This window comes from Acipenser ruthenus, chromosome 50 (assembly GCF_902713425.1).
Source record: "Acipenser ruthenus chromosome 50, fAciRut3.2 maternal haplotype, whole genome shotgun sequence".
Lineage (NCBI taxonomy): Eukaryota > Metazoa > Chordata > Actinopteri > Acipenseriformes > Acipenseridae > Acipenser > Acipenser ruthenus.
Genome location: NC_081238.1, coordinates 4,494,905 through 4,516,355, shown reverse-complemented (window position 1 = coordinate 4,516,355; position 21,451 = coordinate 4,494,905). Strand labels below are relative to the sequence as shown.

Below are 21,451 nucleotides of genomic sequence, written 5' to 3'. Positions count from 1 at the left end.
GCACTGGGCCCAGCAACCGCACGGGGGGTCCCAGGGGCTCGCCAAATGGTCCCTGGCCCCTCCCCAGCGCGCACACTGGGCCAGGGATCCCACATGGGATCCCAACAGCTAGCCAAAATGTACCTGGCACCTACCCAGCACACGCACTGGGCCCAACGACCGCACACGGGGTACGAGTGGCTCTCCAAATAATTCCTGGCAGCTCCCGAGCATGCGCACGGGCCCCAGCGACGCCGCACCGGGGTCCCAGCGGCTGGCCAAAACATCCCTGGTACTTACCCAGCACGCACACTGGGCCTAGCGACCCGGCGCGGGTTCCCAGCGGTTTGCCAAATGGTCCCTGGCCCCTCCCAAGCATGAGCACGGGCCTCAGGGAGTGCTCGTGCTCGCAGCGGCTCACCAAACAATCCCTGGTACCTCCCCAAAACGCGCACTGTGCCCAGCGACCCAGCGAGGGGTCCCAGCGGCTCGCAAATGGTCACAGGCACATCTCCAGCGCGCGCATGGACCACAGCGACTTCGCGCGGGGTCAAAGTGGCACGCCAAACGATCCCTGGTACCTCCCCAGCATGCTCACGGTTCTCAGTGAGCCAGCACGGGGCCCCAGCTGCTCGTCAAATGGTCCCTGGCCCCTCTCCAGCTCGCACACTGGGCCCAGCGACCTCGCGCGGGGTCACAGCAGCTCGCAAATGGTCCCTGGCACATCCCCAGCGTGTGCACGGGCCCCAGCGGCTCGTCAAATGGACCCTGGCCCCTCCCCAGCGTGTGCACAGGGCCAAGCGACCCCGTGCGGGGTCCCAGCAGCTCGCCCAATTTTCCTTGGCACCTCCCCAGGGGGCACAAAAGCCCCAGCGACCCCACGTGGGATCCCAGCTACTCGCCATATAATCCCTGGCACCTCCCCAGCACGCGCACGGGCCTCAGTGAGCATGCGCGGTGCCCCACCAGTTCACCAAATGGTCCCTGGCACCTGCCCAGCACACGCACAGGACTCAGCGAGCCTGAGCGGAGCCCCAACGGCTCGCCAAAATGTACCTGGCATCTACCTAGCACACGCATTGGGCCCAGCAACCGCACGCAGGGTCCCAGGGGCTCGCCAAATGGTCCCTGGCCCATCCCCAGCGCGCACACGGGGCCAGCGACCCCACATGGGATCCCAACGGCTCGACAAAATGTACCTGGCACCTACCCAGCACACGCACTGGGCCCAGCGACCGCACACGGGGTACGAGTGGCTCTCCAAATAATTCCTGGCAGCTCCCGAGCATGCGCACAGGCCCCAGCGACGCCGCACCGGGGTCCCAGCGGCTCAGCAAAACATCCCTGGTACTTACCCAGCACGCACACTGGGCCTAGCAACCCGGCGCGGATTCCCAGCGGTTTGCCAAATGGTCCCTGGCCCCTCCCCAGCACGAGCACGGGCCTCAGGGAGTGCTCGTGCTCGCAGCGGCTCACCAAACAATCCCTGGTACCTCCCCAAAACGCGCACTGTGCCCAGCGACCCAGCGAGGGGTCCCAGCGGCTCGCAAATGGTCACAGGCACATCTCCAGCGCGCACATGGACCACAGCGCCTTCACGCGGGGTCAAAGTGGCATGCCAAACGATCCCTGGTACCTCCCCAGCATGCTCACGGGCCTCAGTGAGCCAGCGCGTGGCCCCAGCACGCGCACGGGGCCGGCGACCCCACATGGGATCCCAACGGCTCGCCAAAATGTACCTGGCACCTACCCAGCACACGCACTGGTCCCAGCGACCGCACGCGTGGTACGAGCGGCTCTCCAAATAATTCGCTAGTGCCCAGCAACCCCCAGCGGGACCCCAGTGGCTCGCCAAACTATCCCTGGTACCTCCCCGGCACTCGCCCTGGGCCCAGCGACCCCGCACGGAGTCCCAGCGGCTCGCCAAATGGTCCCTGGCACCTCCCCAGCACGCGCACTGGGCCCAGCGACACTGTTCGGTGTCCCAGCGGCACGCCAAATGTTCCCTGGCACATCCCCACCACACGCACGGGGCCCACCGACCCCGCTAGGGGTCCCAGGGGCTCACCAAATCTCCCTGGCAGGTCCCCAGCGTGCCCACTGGGCCCAGCGACCCCATGCGAGGTCCCAGCATCTCGCAAATGTCCCCTGGCACTTCCCCAGCGAGCACGGGCCCCAGCGACTTCACCCTGGATCCCACCGTCTCGCCAAACGGTCCCTGGCACCTCCCCAGCATGCGCACGGGGCCCAGCGACTCACCAGATGGTCCCTGGACCCTACCCAGCGCTAGCACGTGACCCAGCGACCCTTCGCGGGGTCCCAGCAGCTCGCCAAATGGTCCCTGGTGCTTCCCCAGTGCACGCATGGGCCTCAGCATCCCCACGTGGGGTCCCAGAGGCTCGCCAAATGATCCCTGGCATCTCCCCAACGCACGCACAAGCCCCAGCGACCCCACGTGGGATCCCAGCAGCTCGTCAGATAGTCCCTGGCACCTAACCAGCACGCGCACGAGCCTCAGTGAGTCTGCGCAGGGCCCCAGCAGATCGCCAAACGGTCCCCAGCACCTCCCCACCACACGCACGGTTCCACCGACCCCACTCGGGGTCCCAGGGGCTCGCCAAATGGTCCCTGGCCCCTCCCCAGCGCACGCACAGGGCCGGCGATCCCACATGGGATCCCAATGGCTCAACAAAATGTACCTGGCACCAACCTAACACACGCACTAGGCCCAGCGACCGCACGCGGGGTACGAGCGGCTCTCCAAATAATTCCTGGCAGCACCCGAGCATGCGCACGGGCCCCAGCGACGCCGCACCGGGGTCCCAGCGGCTCAACAAAACATCCCTGGTACCTCCTCAGCATGCACACTGGGCCCAGCGACCACGAGCGGGGTCCCAGCCGCTTGGCAAACGGTCCCTGGCACCTCCCCAACGCTCGCACAAGCACCAGCGACTCCACGTGGGATCCCAGCGGCTCGCCAAATAGTCCCTTGCACCTCCCCAGCACGCGCACGAGCCTCAGTGAGCTTGCGCGGAGCCCCAGCAGTTCGCCAAACAGTCCCAAGCACCTGGAACCAGCGACCCAACTCGGGGTCAAAGCAGCACACCATACGGTTCCTGGTACCTCCCCACAACACGCACGGGGCCCAGCGACTCACCAGATGGTCCCTGGACCCTACCCAGCGCTAGCACGTGACCCAGCGACCCTTCGCGGGGTCCCAGCGGCTCGCCAAATGGTCCCTGGTGCTTCCCCAGTGCGCGCACGGGCCTCAGCATCCCCACGTGGGGTCCCAGAGGCTCGCCAAATGATCCCTGGCATCTCCCCAACGCACGCACAAGCCCCAGCGACCCCACGTGGGATCCCAGCAGCTCGTCAGATAGTCCCTGGCACCTCCCCAGCACGCGCACGAGCCTCAGTGAGCCTGCGCAGGGCCCCAGCAGATCGCCAAACGGTCCCCAGCACCTCCCCACCACACGCACGGTTCCACCGACCCCACTCGGGGTCCCAGGGGCTCGCCAAATGGTCCCTGGCCCCTCCCCAGCGCACGCACAGGGCCGGCGATCCCACATGGGATCCCAATGGCTCAACAAAATATACCTGGCACCAACCTAACACACGCACTGGTCCCAGCGACCGCACGCGGGGTACGAGCGGCTCTCCAAATTATTCCTGGCAGCTCCCGAGCATGCACACTGGGCTTAGCGACCCCGCGCGGGGTCCCAGTGGCTCGCCAAATGGTCCCTGGCCCCTCCCCAGCACGAGCACGGGCCTCAGGGAGTGGGCACGGGATTCCAGCGGCTCACCAAACGATCCCTGGTACCTCCCCAACATGCACACTGTACCCAGCGACCCCGCACGGGGTACCAGCGGCTCGCAAATGGTCCCTGTCACCTCCCCATCACATGCACGGGCCTCAGCAAGCCTACACGGGGCCCCTGCAGTTCGCCAAATGGTCCCTGTCACCTGCATAGCACACGCACTGGACTCAGCGAGCCTGAGCGTGACCCCAGCATTTCGCCAAACAGTCCCTGGCACCTCCCCGGCACTCGCCCTGGGCCCAGCGACCCCGCGCGGAGTCCCAGCGGCTCGCCAAATGGTCCCTGGCACCTCCCCAGCACGCGCACTGGGCCCAGCGACACTGTTCGGTGTCCCAGCGGCACGCCAAATATTCCCTGGCACCTCCCCACCACACGCACGGGGCCCACCGACCCCGCTCGGGGTCCCAGGGGCTCACCAAATGGTCCCTGGCAGCTCCCCAGCGTGCCCACTGGGCCCAGCGACCCCATGCGAGGTCCCAGCATCTCGCAAATGTCCCCTGGCACTTCCCCAGCGAGCACGGGCCCCAGCGACTTCACCCTGGATCCCACCGTCTCGCCAAACGGTCCCTGGCACCTCCCCAGCATGCGCACGGGGCCCAGCGACTCACCAGATGGTCCCTGGCCCCTACCCAGCGCTAGCACGTGACCCAGCGACCCTTCGCGGGGTCCCAGTGGCTCGCCAAATGGTCCCTGGTGCTTCCCCAGTGCGCGCACGGGCCTCAGCATCCCCACGTGGGGTCCCAGAGGCTCGCCAAATGATCCCTGGCATCTCCCCAACGCACGCACAAGCCCCAGCGACCCCACGTGGGATCCCAGCAGCTCGTCAGATAGTCCCTGGCACCTCCCCAGCACGCGCACGAGCCTCAGTGAGCCTGCGCAGGGCCCCAGCAGTTCGCCAAACGGTCCCCAGCACCTCCCCACCACACGCACGGTTCCACCAACCCCACTCGGGGTCACAGGGGCTCGCTAAATGGTCCCTGGCCCCTCCCCAGCGCACGCACGGGGCCGGTGATCCCACATGGGATCCCAATGGCTCAACAAAATGTACCTGGCACCAACCTAGCACACGCACTAGGCCCAGCGACTGCAAGCGGGGTACGAGCGGCTCTCCAAATAATTCCTGGCAGCACCCGAGCATGCGCACGGGCCCCAGCGAAGCCGCACCGGGGTCCCAGCGGCTCGCCAAAACATCCCTGGTACTTCCTCAGCATGCACACTGGGCCCTGCGACCACGAGCGGGGTCCCAGCCGCTTGGCAAACGGTCCCTGGCACCTCCCCAGTGCCTTGCACGGTCCTCAGCATCCCCACGCGGGATCCCAGAGGCTCGCCAAATGATCTCTGGCACCTCCCCAACGCGCGCACAAGCCCCAGCGACCCCATGTGGGATCCCAGCAGCTAGTCAAATAGTCCCTGGCACCTCCCCAGCATGCGCACAAGCCTCAGTGAGCCTGCACGATGCCCCAGCAGTTCGCCAAACAGTCCCCAGCACCTCCCCACCACAGGCACGGTTCCACCGACCACGCTCGGGGTCCCAGCGGCATGCCAAACGGTCCCTGGCACCTCCCCACCACACGCACAGGGCCCACCGACCCCACTCTGGGTCACAGGGGCTCACCAAATGCCCCCTGGCACTTCCCCAGCGAGCACAGGCACCAGTGACTTCACATCGGATCCCAGCAGCTCGCCAAACAGTCCATGGCACCTCCTCAGCACGCACACGTGGCCCAGTGACCCCACTCGGGGTCCCAGCGGCTCACCAGATGGTCTCTGGCCCCTACCCAGCGCTTGCACGTGGCCCAGTGACCCCACTCGGGGTCCCAGCGGCTCACCAGATGGTCTCTGGCCCCTACCCAGCGCTTGCACGTGGCCCAGCGACCCTGCGCGGGGGCCCAGCGGCTCGCCAAATGGTTCCTGGCGCTTCCCCAGTACACGCACGGGCCCCAGCGTCCCCATGCGGGGTCCCAGAGGCTCGCCAAATGATCCCTGGCACCTCCCCAGCGCACGCACAAGCCCCAGTGACCCCACGTAGGATACCAGAGGCTCGCCAAATAGTCCCTGGCACTTCCCAAGCACGCGTCCGAGCCTCAGTGAGCCTGCGCAGGGCCCCAGCAGTTCGCCAAACGGTCCCCAGCACCTCTCAAGCATGGGCACTGGGCCCAACGTCCCCGCTCGGGGTCCCAGCTGCTCGCCAAATGGTCACTGGCACCTCCCCAGCGACCCTGTGCGTGGTCCCAGCGGATCGCCAAGTTGTCCCTGACACATCCCCAGCATACGTCCGGCCCCCAGCGACACCATGCGTGTTCCCAGCTGCTCCCCAAACGGTCCCTGGCTCCTACCCAGTGCGCAAACAGGGCCCAGCAACGATGCGTGGGGTCCCAGAGGATCACAAAAGTTCCCTAGCACCTCCACAGCATGCGCACGGGACCCAGAGACTTCGCTCATGGTCCAAGTGGCTTGTCAGACTGTCCCTGGCACCTCCCCAGCGAAAGCACTGGAACCAGCGACCCTGCGAAGGGTCCCAACAGCTCGCCAAATCGTCCCCTGCGCCGCCCCAGCGCGCGCGCGGGACCCAGCAACACAGCATGGGTTCCCAGCTGCATGCCAAATGTTCCCTAGCACCTCCACAGCATGCGCACGGGCACCAGCGACCCCGTGCAGGGTCCCACCGGCTCAGCAAATGGTCCCTGGCATCTACCCAGAGCGAACACAGGGTCCAGCAACCAAGTGCAGTGTCCCACCGGCTCGGCAAATGGTCCCTGGAATCTACCCAGAGCGAGCACAGGGTCCAGCAACCCCACGTGGGGACCCAGCAGCTCGCCAAACTGTCCCTGGCACCTCCCCAATGCATGCACTGGACCCAGCGACCCCGCACGTGCTCCCAGTGGGTCGCAAAATGGTCTCTGGCACCTGCCCAGCGTCCACACAGGGCTCAGCAACCCAGCGCGGGGTCCCAGCGGGTCACCAAATGGTACCTGGCATCTTCACAGCACATGGAGGGGGACCAGCAACCCCGCGTGGGGTCCCAGCGTCTTGCTAAAAGGCCCCTGGCACCAGCAACCACATGCGGGGTCCCAGCGGCTCGCATAATGGAACCTGGCATCTCCCCAGCACGCGCAGAGGCACCAGCAACCCCGAGTGGGGTACAAGCAGCTCGCCAAAAGGTCCCTGGCTCCGCCCCAGCACGCGCACGGACACTAGCAACCCCACGCGGGGTCCCAAGGCTCGCCAAACAGTCCCTGGCACCTCCCCAGCACACGCAATGTACTCAACGACACTGCGCGGGTTCCCAGCGGCTCGCCAATTTGTCCCTGGCACCTCTCCCGCATGCGTCCGGGGCCCAGCGACTCCATGAGGGTTCCCACTGGCTCGCCAAATGGTCCCTGGCACCTCCCCAGCACGCGAACAGGGCACAGCAACCCCGAGTGGGGACCCAGCGGCTCGCTAAACTATCCCTGACACCTCCCCAGCGCACGCATGGACACTAGCAACACCACGCGGGGTCCCAGCGGCTCGCCAAACTGTTCCTAGTGACTTCCCACCGTGCGCACAAGCGACCCCGCATGGGCTCGCAGCGGCCCGCCAAATGGTCTCATGGCACCTCCCCAGCGTGCGCACATTGCCAAACAAACCCGCGTGGGGTCGCAGCGGATCTCCAAAAGGTATAGGTGTTACAGAAACTTTGTTTGGTTGTCTGGGAGTGATGGAGACGAATATAATATTAGTGGGTACACACTGTATAGGAAAGACAGGCAGGACAGAAGAGGCGGAGGGGAAGCGCTATACATAAGAAATAGTCTTCAAGACCAGGTGTTAAATCAGGACAAAGAAAACAATGCAGAATCAATATGGGTCAGAATAATGGACACAAATTCAAAGGGCATAATAATAGGAGCATGCTATAGACCGCCAAATTGCTGTGCAAAATAATTTGTTGTACGATGACATTCGAAATGCGTGTAGAAAAGGAGAAGCCATACTAATGGGGGATTTCAACTTCCCCCATATAAAATGGAAAAACCCGATGGGGGACACGACTGACGAAATTGAAATGGTGGAAATGACAAATGACTGCTTCCTAACGCAATTTGTCAAGGCACCTACTAGAGGAGAGGCATGCCTTGATTTAGTCTTTTCAAATAATGGAGACAGAATAACTAAAACAGAGGTCAGAGAGCCATTGGCAAACTCAGACCACAACATGGTCTTATTTGAAATATTTTTTAAAACCCCAAAAGTAATGACTAAAGCTAAGGTTAACAATTTTAGAAAAGCAAACTATGAAGGTATGAAACAGAGACTAACAGAAGTAGATTGGAGTAAAATAGAGAAAAAATCCACAGAAAAGGATGGCTGTTTTTTTAAAATGTAGTACTAGAGGCACAAAACAATTACATCCCAAAAGTAGACAAATCTAAATCTAAAACAAAATGCACTTACAGAGCGTTTTAAAGGAACCAAAAACAAAGCACACAGAAAGAGTACTTGGAACTGCAAACACAAGTCAAAAAGAAAGTTAGAAAGGCCAAGAGAGAGATAGAAATCAATACTGCAAGGGGGCTAAAACCAATTCCAAAATGTTTTTTCCAATATTATAACAGCAAGAGAACATTCAAAGAGGAGGTTAAATGTCTAAGAGACACAAATGGCAAAATCATAGATGAAAAAAAAAAATAGCAAATATATTAAATGTTTACTTTTCACAGGTTTTTACAAAGGAGGACACGGACAACAAAGGGCATATCCAATTTTAAATAACTTTAGCATAACAGAGGCAGATGTGTTAAAGGGACTAGGAGCTCTTAAAATAAACAAATCCCCTGGGCCGGATGAGATCCTCCCAATAGTACTCAAAGAAATGAAAGAAGTTATTTACAAATCGCTAACCAAGACAAAGTTGATCTAGACAGCATTCAGAACTGGCAAACACATGGCAAATTATATTTAATAGAGAAAAGTGTAAAGTATTGCATGCAGGCAATAAAAATGCATTATAAATATCTGGGAGATACTGAAATTGAAGAAGGGAACTATGAAAAAGACCTAGGAGTTTATGTTGACTCAGAAATGTCTTCATCTAGACAATGTAGGGAAGTTATAAAAAGGCCAACAGATGCTCGGATATATTGTGAAAAGTGTTGAATTTAAATCAAGGGAAGTAATGTTAAAACTTTACAATTCAATAGTAACACCTCACCTAGAATATTGTGTTCAGTTCTGGTCACCTCGTTACAAAAAGGATATTGCTGCTCTAGAAAGAGTGCAAAGAAGAGCAACCAGAATTATCCTGGGTTTAAAAGGCATGTCTTATAATTGAATCTATTCAGTCTTGAACAAAGAAGACTACGCGGCAATCTGATTCAAACATTCAAAATCCTAAAAGGTATAGACAATGTCGACCCAGTGGACTTTTTTGACCTGAAAAAAGAAACAAGGACCAGGGGTCACTAATGGAGATTAGATAAGGGGCATTCAGAACAGAAAATAGGAGGCACTTTTTTACACAGAGACTTGAGGGTCTGGAACCAACTCCCCAGTAATGTTGTTGAAGCTGACACCCTGGGATCCTTCAAGAAGCTGCTTGATGAGATTCTGGGATCAATAAGCTACTATCAACCAAACAAGCAAGATGGGCTGAATGGCCTCCTCTCATTTGTAAACTTTCTTATGTTCTTGTGTTCTTAGTGTTGTGGGAGGATGTTATCCCGTAATAAAAACAAAGGTGTGCTCTGTTTTATATAAGGGGTGTACTGAGCAGGCATTGGTAATTGTAAATGAATAATAGAAAAGCCTGGAGTAAACAAATTCGGTACCATACTAATAGATTTTTTAACTGAAAAAAACACTTCATTTATAAAATCCTGTCCTTGGGACAATTAATACATCTTGAAGTAAACCTTTTGTTATATAATATTTTGGCACTCCTTTCCACTGAAAATAAAGTGAATGAAACCTGCAAGGATCCTGTTTGTGCTATAGAGGGGATCCCCGGGGGATCCACAGGAGCTGAGGGAGATGCTGCCCATGAAAGAGGGGAGAACGGCAGAGGAAGAGAGGGTTGGAAAGAACAAGGTCAAGAAGCAGAAGAAGAAGCTCTTGGATTTCAGCGTCTTCCGTGACCGAGCGTTTGTGATATACACTGTAACAAAATTCATCATCGTCTTCAGAATCCCACAATCCTCTTGGTGAACTACGCCAAGGATATGGGGGTCCCCGACCGCGAGGCTGCCTTCCTGCTTTCCATCATCGGGTTCATTGATATCTTCACCCGGCCCACCTGCGGGGTCATTGCTGGCCTGAAGTGGGTCAGACCCTAGGTTGCCTACTTCTTCAGTTTTGCTCTGCTCTTTAACAGGCTCACCGATGTTTGTTCGGCCAAGGCGTCGAGCTACATGGGGCTGGTGGTGTTCGGTGTGTTCTTCGGGGTCTCGTATGACATGGTTGGGGCCCTGCAGTTCGAGGTTCTCATGGGGATCGTCGGATCTCAGAAGTTCTCCAGCGCTCTGGGTCTGGTGCTCCTGATAGAAGCGTTTGCGGTGCTGATTGGGCCTCCCTCTGCAGGTAATGCTTATTAATTCTTATTCCACAATGGCAGGGATTGTCCTCTTACTCGTCTCATTGAGCTATGCAATGTCTCATGAGGACAGCACCATGGTTCTCTTGAAACCTCTTTGTGTTAGTTTCATATTCGTTCTTTCTCCAGTTTCACCTGATGAAAATGCAATAATAATTCCTCATGTTTTTATTCCCTGATCGCAGGATGCCTAGTAGAGCACTCTTTTAATAATGTTCCTCTTGTGTTTTTATTCCCTGATCGCAGGACTCCTGGTAGAGCACTCTTTTAATAATGTTCCTCTCGTGTTTTTATTCCCTGATCGCAGGACACCTGGTAGAGCACTCCTTTAATAATGTTCCTCATGTTTTTAATCCCTGATCGCAGGACTCCTGGTAGAGCACTCTTTTAAAAATGTCCCTCTTGTGTTTTTATTCCCTGATCGCAGGACTCCTGGTAGAGCACTCTTTTAATAATGTTCCTCTTGTGTTTTTATTCCCTGATCGCAGGACTCCTGGTAGAGCACTCTTTTAATAATGTTCCTCTCGTGTTTTTATTCCCTGATCGCAGGACACCTGGTAGAGCACTCCTTTAATAATGTTCCTCATGTTTTTAATCCCTGATCGCAGGACTCCTGGTAGAGCACTCTTTTAAAAATGTTCCTCTTGTGTTTTTATTCCCTGATCACAGGACGCCTGGTAGAGCACTCTTTTAATAATGTTCCTCTCGTGTTTTTATTCTCTGATAGCAGGACACCTGGTAGAGCACTCCTTTAATAATGTTCCTCTCGTGTGCCTTTAAGAACTACGAGCTGATTTTCTACATGGCAGGCTCAGAGTTGCCGCTGTCTTCCTGTGCTTGGCTTCCTTTTGCTGCATTAGTCGGGATCAGCGGACCGCAGATCCGCCTCCAGGGGTGGGATCAGATGGTGAGGCAGCGTACCCATTGGGTGACTCTTCGAATCCTCGCCCTGCCAATAGCGATGCTCAGATGATGGATGAGGGCGTGGTTTTGCAGGAAGAGGAAATGCGGCTGAATCAAGTGGTCTTGCACTGTTCAGTCATTTTGAACATGAATTAGAAATCAAATATGATTATAATTAAGAGAGAGAGCAAAAAGTGGCATGTGCTTCACTGATATCGTTTTGGGAATTTAAGATTTGTTTTTAGAAATATGTCCTTGTGTTGCTTAACACTTTAGGCTAGTGCTTTTAATGTTAGCCTTAGGGCAAAATTCGGGGGGTGGTATCTGGGCAGCTTAATAAATTAACGTTGATCATCATTAACCTCATATTTAAACCCCAATCTCACACTCCTTCTCTGTCTAGTGTTTTGCTTTCTTGCATACACTGCGACCTGTTCTCTGCGCAAAATTTCAAACTCTTAATTTTCAGCATGAACCAAGTCCAATTCAGATCAGGAAAACTCTGTCGGATTCTCCACAACAATATCTCATTTATTACTCCGATGGAAACTCAGTACCGTCTACTTCTAATGCAGACTTCTCCCAGCAACCAGACCTGCTGTCCCGGCATTATGGAGATGAAAACACCCCGCCAGCAGGCTCAGTCTTCAGAGCAGCTATTTTATAAGGATTGGCTACTCGCCTAACTTTTAAAAACCCTGCATGACAACAATATCAAATTCCCGTCTGGAAGCGATAGTATGGCATTGTTCAATATTTATTGTACCTTTTATATCTGCTACACCAGGCTGCCTGTTTCTCAAGCATATTCTATCTTCGTCTGTCAAAATACAATCACGATACAGCATCAGAGCATTTAGGATAAACATTCCAACCACAAAGACTATTAATCACAATAATCCAATATTCTACCCTGCATCACTTTCTAAGGTTAGCGGTTTATTCTAATCATAACCTCCAGATGGCAGTATAACACCACAAGTTCTATACATTTTAGCGGGTCCTCTTTCATTGAGAAAGTCATGTATTTTCAAATCGGGATCGGTTTCAGAGTTACTATTTCATTCGATATGAGACACGTGACGGATATGGAAACCATGTCTTACTATTATCAACGTTTCTGTCATGGCGCCCTCCTACCCTGCAATGGTGATCAAATCAATAGGTTTCACAGCAGCCTCAAAGCAATGCATTCTTCATCCTCAGGTTATGCAGCGTCCTCAGATCTTTGCATTCTTTATTTCTGCCCGAAGCCAGCCCCATCTTCGGCTCCATCTAAACCACTTTAACACTCAAAGACCAATATCCACATTCAGCAGATCTCTGCGCTCTACAGCAGCCCACTGCACTCTACCAATTGTCAGTCCACCATTCACTAGTACAGATAACTGCTTCAGCAGATCTCTGCTTTCTACAGCTGGGCCACTGCACTCTACCGACAGCACTCAGCTCCTCACTACAGCAGATCTCAGCTTCCTCTTCAGATCTGCTCACTGTTGCAGCACGCAAAAGTTACTTTAGTTTACAGCTTAAATCTACAAAAACTGTCCTCCTCCCACGCTCCAGCTTACCTCCAATACTCGGGTCATGATAGCCATTTCCGCTTGACTTCCTCAGCAATCTAGTCATATGTCCGCTCATCCTTTCAAATACTACAAACATTAATACATGGTGAGAGGCATGGTACGAGACTGGAAATCTGTCGATTATGTGTTAAGGAGTTCAACTATTAGGAGAATGACTGGAGCTATGAAAACCAAATCTCAGAAATGTGAGTTCACCTTTTCCATTCCAAGCAGACATGATGGTAGCAAACCGCTGATCAATCCCAAATTAAGTAACACATAGGATGGTGTGACGGGGGACTGCCCCATCTTTATGAACGTGGTTGGGACTGGCAGGGAGGGGGTTAAAATTCCTCCCTGCCAGGAAAACATGTAAGAATGTGGCTGGAGCCCTAATTGAATAATCAGCAATTATTGATTAATTGAGCTCCAGCCACAGGGGATAAAAGCCAGGGGAGAGGCCCTGGCTAGGAGGAGAGAGTTCTGGAAGGAGAAGGAACCAGTGTTTTGTGTGTGCTGTTTTTTCTGTTGGTTTGTGCTTGAATCCAGTGAAGGCAACGCCCAGCCCGGAAACCTTTATTTTTGTAAGTTTTGCTTTTTGTTTTGTGTTTATTTTATGTTTAAAACCTTTTTGTTTGGCCCTTGTGCCTGTTTATTTTGGATTTTTGTGAATTAAAAACCTTATTTTTGAACTTTCAAACTGTCTCTGAGTCTCAAACCTCGGTCAATCCTGTCACAGATGGTATTGCCACTGTCGTCTCCAGAACCGGCTTTCTCCCCAATCATTTCCGATCGAGCAGGTACTTCCGCAACCAGAGCCAACATCGATATTCATCCGGTCGTGAAGCGTGGGACGCTGGTCCTCTGCAGCAGTTGATTCATATATCCGTTCATCCCCTACCGACATAGCAAAATCCATCAGCTCGCATGCCCGGAGTTGGGGCTACCTGACCGCAAAGGCTACCAGAGGTTTTCCCCTCTAGGAAGGGTTTTTTTCCTCTCGACTGAGCGGCAGGTAATCACATAACCATACCACACTATTTTAACCTCTCCAGTTTGTCTTGTATGTCCCTTCCTGTCCCATCTTTTCCAGCTGTTTCTTTGATGTTATGCACTGGCGCAACTCTATTGTTTGTCCCACGGTGAGCATCTCTGCAGGGGAAGACGGGGGTCCATCCTTTGGGAGGGTAAGTGCGGATTCACTCCCCTGACCTCATGTCACTACAATACCTTGACCTCGCTCTATGGGGGTTCTCACCGAGTGAGTCAGAGGGGACCCCCGGCCACATTATTCTTTCACAGCTCATGCGCTTTTTCTACCTCGCCATGTGAGGCGAGGTCTTTCATTCGCTAGGGACATGGCCCATTTTAAGCTCTCAGTGCCCAGTCACAGACTAACCCATCTTTCTGACCCAGATTCCTTGCGGGAGTTTTTTTCCGGCTTTGGAGGACCGAGCCTCACCTCATGCAAGGGCAGCACCAGACCAGTAAAGGAATCCTTTTATATTCTCCTTTCAACCCCCACGATCGGGCGCCTCATTTATATGTTTTCAGATCCTCAGGAACGTTACCTTCGACCAAGCTCCATCCTCGGCAAAAGGAGGGATCAGCAGTCGGGATCTCTTTCTATCCTAATTTAAGTGGGGCCCTATCTGGCCCATCTAAGCCTCTATCCTTGGCCCCCATCTTACTAACAGCTCATTTGTTTCCTCTGCTCTATCCTTACAGCCCAGCGGACTCCCCGTGAATTGGGCTACTTGTATCCCCCTGCCTACTTCAACCTTTACCCCTTCCTTTATCCCTCATTCCCATTTCTTTTCTCACTCCCTCTCAGCACACAGGGTAGTGATCAGTCCAATTTGTTCAGGTCATTTAAATGTGTTCACTGGATCTTCTGCTGAGTATGCAGGAATTGGAACTCATTTGAGTTCCCTGGGATTTTCTAGTACCTAAGTTAGTCTGCTTGCTTTAAGCACCCTGTATTTTATTGATAAAACGTGTTAGGATGATGAAACATGTAGGATGATGCAATTCACAGCAAAACAATATGACTCTTAGGTATGTAATTTACCTTTTTTTTAATTTTAAGTCTTGGCCATACAATAGATGTTAGCATTTATATAACAAGTTAGTTTACCTTTTTAAATGTAGTTTCTTGGGAACATCTGTAAAGAGGGACATTTATACAACCTGTATTTTCAAAATATTTGTATTTGCATTGTATTACCTGTTTAATGCATAATTTCCTGTTGCTGTTTATTCTGAGATTGCTAAATTATGTTTAAAACTCCTTCTGGGTTTGTAACTGTAGTTCCCAGTCCATCAATACAACAGTTTTACAGAGGGAAGGAACTACAGCTGCATGTTTGTTTCAAACAACCTCGTTTCAGCAATTCAGCTGTTAGCATGATAGATTATGATCAAAACTGAAACAACAATATAGAACTATGGAACACACAAAATTCTATATTAAACAGGTAAGATGTCAAATATCTTGACAATAAAAGGCATCCTTTGTAAAAGATTGGTCACATTCTTCAGTAAAGTGTAAAGTGTATGACACTGTGCGTGAAGGTTAGTCAGTTGTAAGCATGCAAATTTAACAGATGTCAAAGACAGTTGTTAGGTTAGGAAATACATTATATGCCATGTTCTAAACTGTTAAGTTGCTGATGATTGCGCTGAAACTGTTCGGTATGAAACGTATTGTCATTGTAAAGTATTATGCTGCTCAGCATTTTTCATAAACACACTTTTAATGGACACATTTCTACCCGTGTGTTGTAATTCTCTCCTGTCAAAAGAGCATCTAAACTGCAAGTGCCGTGACAGCAGCTGCCATCGTCTGAAATACTGTTGTACTGCACTTGACTGGGGAACTGAAGTGATTACAATGTACTACACCATGCTCTTAATATCAAGAGAAAAGTGACCATGGCTTCAACCTTGAAAAAAAAAGTACCTGTGGACAAAAACCTTGTGCTAGTCTAAGGTCATTACTTCTTTAACAATCCCAGTTCATCATGCTGAGGGAACAGTAAGCTGCTTTGTAGCTTGGAACTTGGTTTCAGCCCATTGCATGGCACACCAAGCGAGACTTTCAATACAGCAACTCAAACTGTCTCCAAGTTTCAAGCCACTGTTCCTGAAAAAATGGTTTCATGTTACTTTAGCTTTAGTCTCACCTGGAGAACCACTACCTATGCTACATCCTACTGCTCTTCCTTGGTCATTCATGTTGTTGATCTACCAGAAATGTACAGAAGAGGTCAACATAGTACAACTACTGTGCTAAGTCATGTCTTCACAGCACTTTCTTGACACGTGCCTTCAACAAAACTAATCCAGTGACCAAAACTACACAAATTGTGAGAAGATATACAAAGTATTACAATAGGGGTGAATATAAAGACAGCAATTCAAAGAGAACTGTTTCAAAACATGGCAAATAAAAAATCTGCTCTGCTTCGAGTTTAAAATATAGATTCTGTTTTGCTCAGCTAGATTATGCTGCTGAAATAAAATGTATAAAAATCTGTAAAGAAAGTCTACTGGGGTTAGAGGAGCCTCGTACAGCAACTACACACATAAACGTGAATTTATTCAGCAGTATTTTATTCACCTGTGTTTTAAAATATCACTAAAAAAGATGTTTATACAAACTAAAAACCAACTTCAACACAAAATAAAGAAAAACATGACATTATTGTTCCCCAATCAACCCCACATGAAATCCATTCACACAGCCAGGCAGACAATGATATATACTATATAGAGAGAGAAATATATACAGTGCTCCCGTTACCCTTGAGAGTATTTACACAAATAAAAGTATGTTACTGAAATCTTAAAGCTTGGAAGAAAAACAAGCAAATACTAAATATAAAGAGAGGCTAAAAATCACATAACAATCTGAATGCTCACCTGGGATCAGAGATCATTTATTTTGGGTGTTCATTAAAGATGTGGAACAGGCTACAGTTAGTGCTGACAGAGATGCAAACCTAAATTCAAGTGGGAAAAGGGCATCCCCAGTGCAAACGCTTGAAGACTGCAGTTAAACACGGACTGCTGTATCAAAGGATAAATAATATATTACTACACTAAAACAGAATGTTTTTAAAAGAAGAAATAATCTGAATGTCTCCGCTTCAGAATGGCAGGAGTGTTGCAGCTTGTTACTGAAGTTGCAGTTCGAGATCCACTTTTGAAAACTGAAAGGTCATATTTACCGGCTACTGGCAGAGTCACCGGCGTAGATTTAGCTAGGGACGGTAGGGACATGTCCCTACCAATGTCAAGGGACCGTTGAATTGTCCCTACCAATAATTTTGATAAATCTGAAACGTCTTTTGTCAAGTCATTTTATCCGCTCCACAAAGGGTTAACTCTCTCAAGCTCCCCTCGTTACTCCTCCCTCCTCCAAAAAAACAAACAAACAAAAAAAAAACCCGCTAATTTGAAAGGTAAATCTCCGGGTTTAAAATAAAAAAAATTCTAGTCATTCTTCAATGGTGTATATCGTGCCACAATTTTCACATTTATTTTAAAAAATAAGAATAAATATAATCAGTTTAATTCGATATCTAGTTTGTGTTTGTTGGTTAATGCGTTGTCACATTATTTCTATCCTCCTCCTTCCTCCCTTTGTAAATAACTTACTCCTTGCTTGATATTTTTGTATCGTGTGTGTAAAAAGCGAACACGAACATATGTATTTGATTGAATGGACAGTGTGACTATCCAGGCGGCTAAATAAATGCACTATATTATGTAGGCAGTAATAAAAAATATATATTAAAAAGTCAAATTAAACGGGGGCGGGGGGGACGACAGATATACAAATAAATTCCAGTGGGGCGTGAGTAAAAAAAGGTTGAGAACTATGAGGGGCCGTTCAATTCAAAATTTCAACTTTTTGGCTATAACATATATCAGAACGGGTGTAACATATGTTAGAATGGGTATAGCATATATCAGAACGGGTATAGCATATATCAGAATGGATATAGCATATGTTAGAATGTGTATAACATATATCAGAATGGATATAGCACATATCAGAATGGGTATAACATATATCAGAATGGATATAGCACATATCAGAATGGGTATAACATATATCAGAATGGATATAGCATATATCAGAATGGATATAACATATATCAGAATGGATATAGCACATATCAGAATGAATATAGCACATATCAGAATGGGTATAACATATCAGAATGGATATAGCATATATCAGAATGGGTATAACATATATCAAACTTGTGTGGATATACAGCAACCTGAATACATCAAACTTGTGTGGATATACAGCAAACTGAATACATCAAACTTTTTTTTTTTTTTTTAAATTGACACGTGACACTGTTTCTTAAACTAGAGAGTCATCTCGAAATTATAGCAGCAATTCTTATTTATTTTTTCTACGCTGATCCAACATCCAAGTTTGATTTCCATCTTTGAACAAATTCACACAGATCTGAAATGTGCAGTTGAATCTTTACGCATTAATATTGACTCTATGCAAGTAAATACTTGCGACTCTACCTACAGAACCGTGGCAGCGAGACAAGGACACGTGGGAATACCAAGGTAAAAAGTACAGCTTTCTTTACTGCACACATATATGAATGTACTTATTTAAACAATGAAGTGCTGTGGAGTTACATGTTGACAATGCCCGGTATTCGTGTTTAGGGTTATCGGGACATTTCAAAAAGTTGTTTTTTTTAACTCTTTATAATTCTATCGTGTTCAGAATTCACATACACTTTTTGAATAGTACACGCCATTATATAAATACGAATGTATTGGGATGGGAAAATATAAATATATCCATCGGCATCATTTTTAAGATTAGGGCCAATGTGCACTTGCCCTTACCCTTACACTTTACTTTACTATATAGACCAGCGTGTGGTAGGTTTTGTCCCTGCCCCGATTTGTATTGTATTGTCTCAAAATTGCATTTTTTTTAATCCGAATGTATTTCCTCACAAATCTATCTTTTGTAGACATATCACTCTAATCTGAACACTACTTATTTCTGTAAAACATAAAAATATTCTTATAGGCTACAGGTTTTCTTGTAATACATTATGTAGGTGTAATAAGGACGTATGTATTAAGATAAGTATGTTTGTTATATGAATGCCTAAGTAGACCTGCCTATACAGGCTACATACAAATTATCCATACACTTTGATCTTAATGGCCATGTGTTATACTGCCACACTAACATTAGTACAGCGACCCGCTGACAATATTGAATTCCTATTGTGTGTTTAGATTTTCAATCAGAAGTAACCAGATCGATTTTCTTCGGAAAATTGGATTTTCATGGAAAGCAATTGCAAAATGCCTGGGAGTCTCCGTTTCTACTGTGTATCGCAGAAGAAAAGAAATGGGAATGGATACCTCCCATCACAACAGATTTTCTGACATGAGTAATCACATTCTTGATGATGAAATACAACCCGTTTTTGTCTCTTACTCCCAATGCTGGAGAAAGCTATGTCAGGGGCAGTCTTGTGCAGAGAGGAGTGAGAGTGCAAAGGTGGAGGGTTCTGGAGCGGCTTTCTATTTTAGATCCAGTTGGAAGAGCTGTAAGAAAACGAAGAGCAATTAGACGCAGAGTTTACAATGTGCCCGGGCCAAATCACTTATGGTATGCATATTCTTTTTAAACCATTTCCTGACATTGTCTCGCCCTAATATGTCATATAGAAAGCTTGCTGCTCGCAGGAGTTTAATCAAATACTACCAAACAAGATATGTAACACAACCTGTGCTGCATAGTTATTTAAATTCATATCTTTTTATGTAGATTATTTATTTTGGCCCACCTCTGCAAGCTTGTATGTGATAAAAGACCACCTAATGGTCAAGGACAGGTTAAAAATGCCACAAATATCTGCATAGACGTACAGTAGTTTACAGGTAAGAAGTTTGTTACTGACCACCTTATCCTTACGAAAAATAACTTCATAATTGTTTTCCTTTCAGTTGTCAGTTATAATTCAAGTTGGCATTTTATTATTTTACAATATAGCACAACCCAAGGAGGACATTTGTATTATTGGAGCCACAAGAGATGGAAAATACCGATCTCAGCAACATGCATGCATAATTATAAATATCCACGTTGAAGCTTGTATTTGTAATTAAATTGAGTTTCTATTGTTTCCACAGGCATATTGATGGTAACCACAAGCTAGTGTCATGGAGATTTATTTTCCATGGATGTGTGGATGGCTTCAGTCGACTTCTCATCTACTTAAAATGTTGCACAAATAATTTGTCCCAAACAGTTTTAACACTGTTTGAAGATGGAGTATCTAAATTTGGACTACCATACCGAGTTAGGGGGGATCTAGGGGGAGAGAATATTCGAGTTGCCCGCTTTATGATTACTATGAGGGGTGTAAATAGAGGTAGCTTCATAGCGGGAAGGAGTGTTCATAACCAACGAATTGAGCGGCTGTGGGCAGAGCTCAACAGAGTGGTCATACACTACTACAGTGACTTGTTTCACTGGATGGAAAATCAGGGAATATTAGAATCTATAAGAGGGTACCACATTTATGCTCTTCATTATGTTTATTTGGGCAAGATCAATAGATCTGTCACAGAATTCGTGCACCAGTGGAATAACCACACCTTGAGTACTGAAGGACATCGTTCTCCTTACCAGTTGTGGACTGAAGGAATGTTGCAGAACAGTACTGTTCTTCATGATGTGCCTGTATCAGAATATTATATCAATGGTGCTCAAAATCCAGACTATGATACCAATGACCATATATTGCATGAAAATACACTGCTGTCTGAAGAGCAAATAAACTACCTCCAGTCAATGGTAGATCCGAGCACTGATGATTTAAATTATGGAATAGATCATTATATGTTCACGTGTCATATTTTACAGAGCGTTTTTGGTTATGAAGCGTGATGTTTGAAGTCACATAGAAGTACAAAAAAATCTTTCTACTGCTCATCAAATATTACATTTAAAGAGTGGCCCAACAGTCACACACTCAGGATTCCTGAGTGTAAGACTGTTCATCAAATTGAACTGTATATGGTCACACAGAATGCACCTCAGATAGATGGGAGATTTTCAGGGTGATTTTTAAAGGTTTTTGCTCCACAGCAAAAGCTTCCAGATTTTCTGAAAGTAATTGTAAAAGTTTAAAGGTGCAAATCTAGCCAGAGACAATGTAAGTATGGAAGAGAAATAAAATTATTTTTTGAAAACATGCTTTTTTCTTTTCTAAGTCATCTATATCATAGAATAAAATATGCCTTGGTTTTATTTTTGTGCATGTTAAAAATTTCCATGTAATCCTCTATACCTTGCTTTTTATCTTCAGTTTGCCTGTTTATTTCCACTGTAACCATTTCATTTTAAATATTACACATTTTCTTCAGAAACAGACAAGCATTATTTTTAAATGTAATAACATTCACATCTTACTTATAAGATGCCAATGGGCTCAGTAATACCTACAAAGTGAATTGCTAAATAAAATGATAGAAAACAAATATTGTAATGCAAAAACATTTACTTTAAAAATATAATAAATCAACTAGTCATTTTATTT

At 48.8% G+C, this 21,451-nt stretch overlaps 1 pseudogene; it reads left to right on the top strand.

The window, feature by feature from the left end:
* Positions 1-9,809: 9,809 nt before the first annotated feature.
* LOC117407875 (monocarboxylate transporter 3-like) lies at positions 9,810-11,938 on the top strand (annotated as a pseudogene).
* The last annotated feature ends 9,513 nt before the right edge of the window (positions 11,939-21,451 follow it).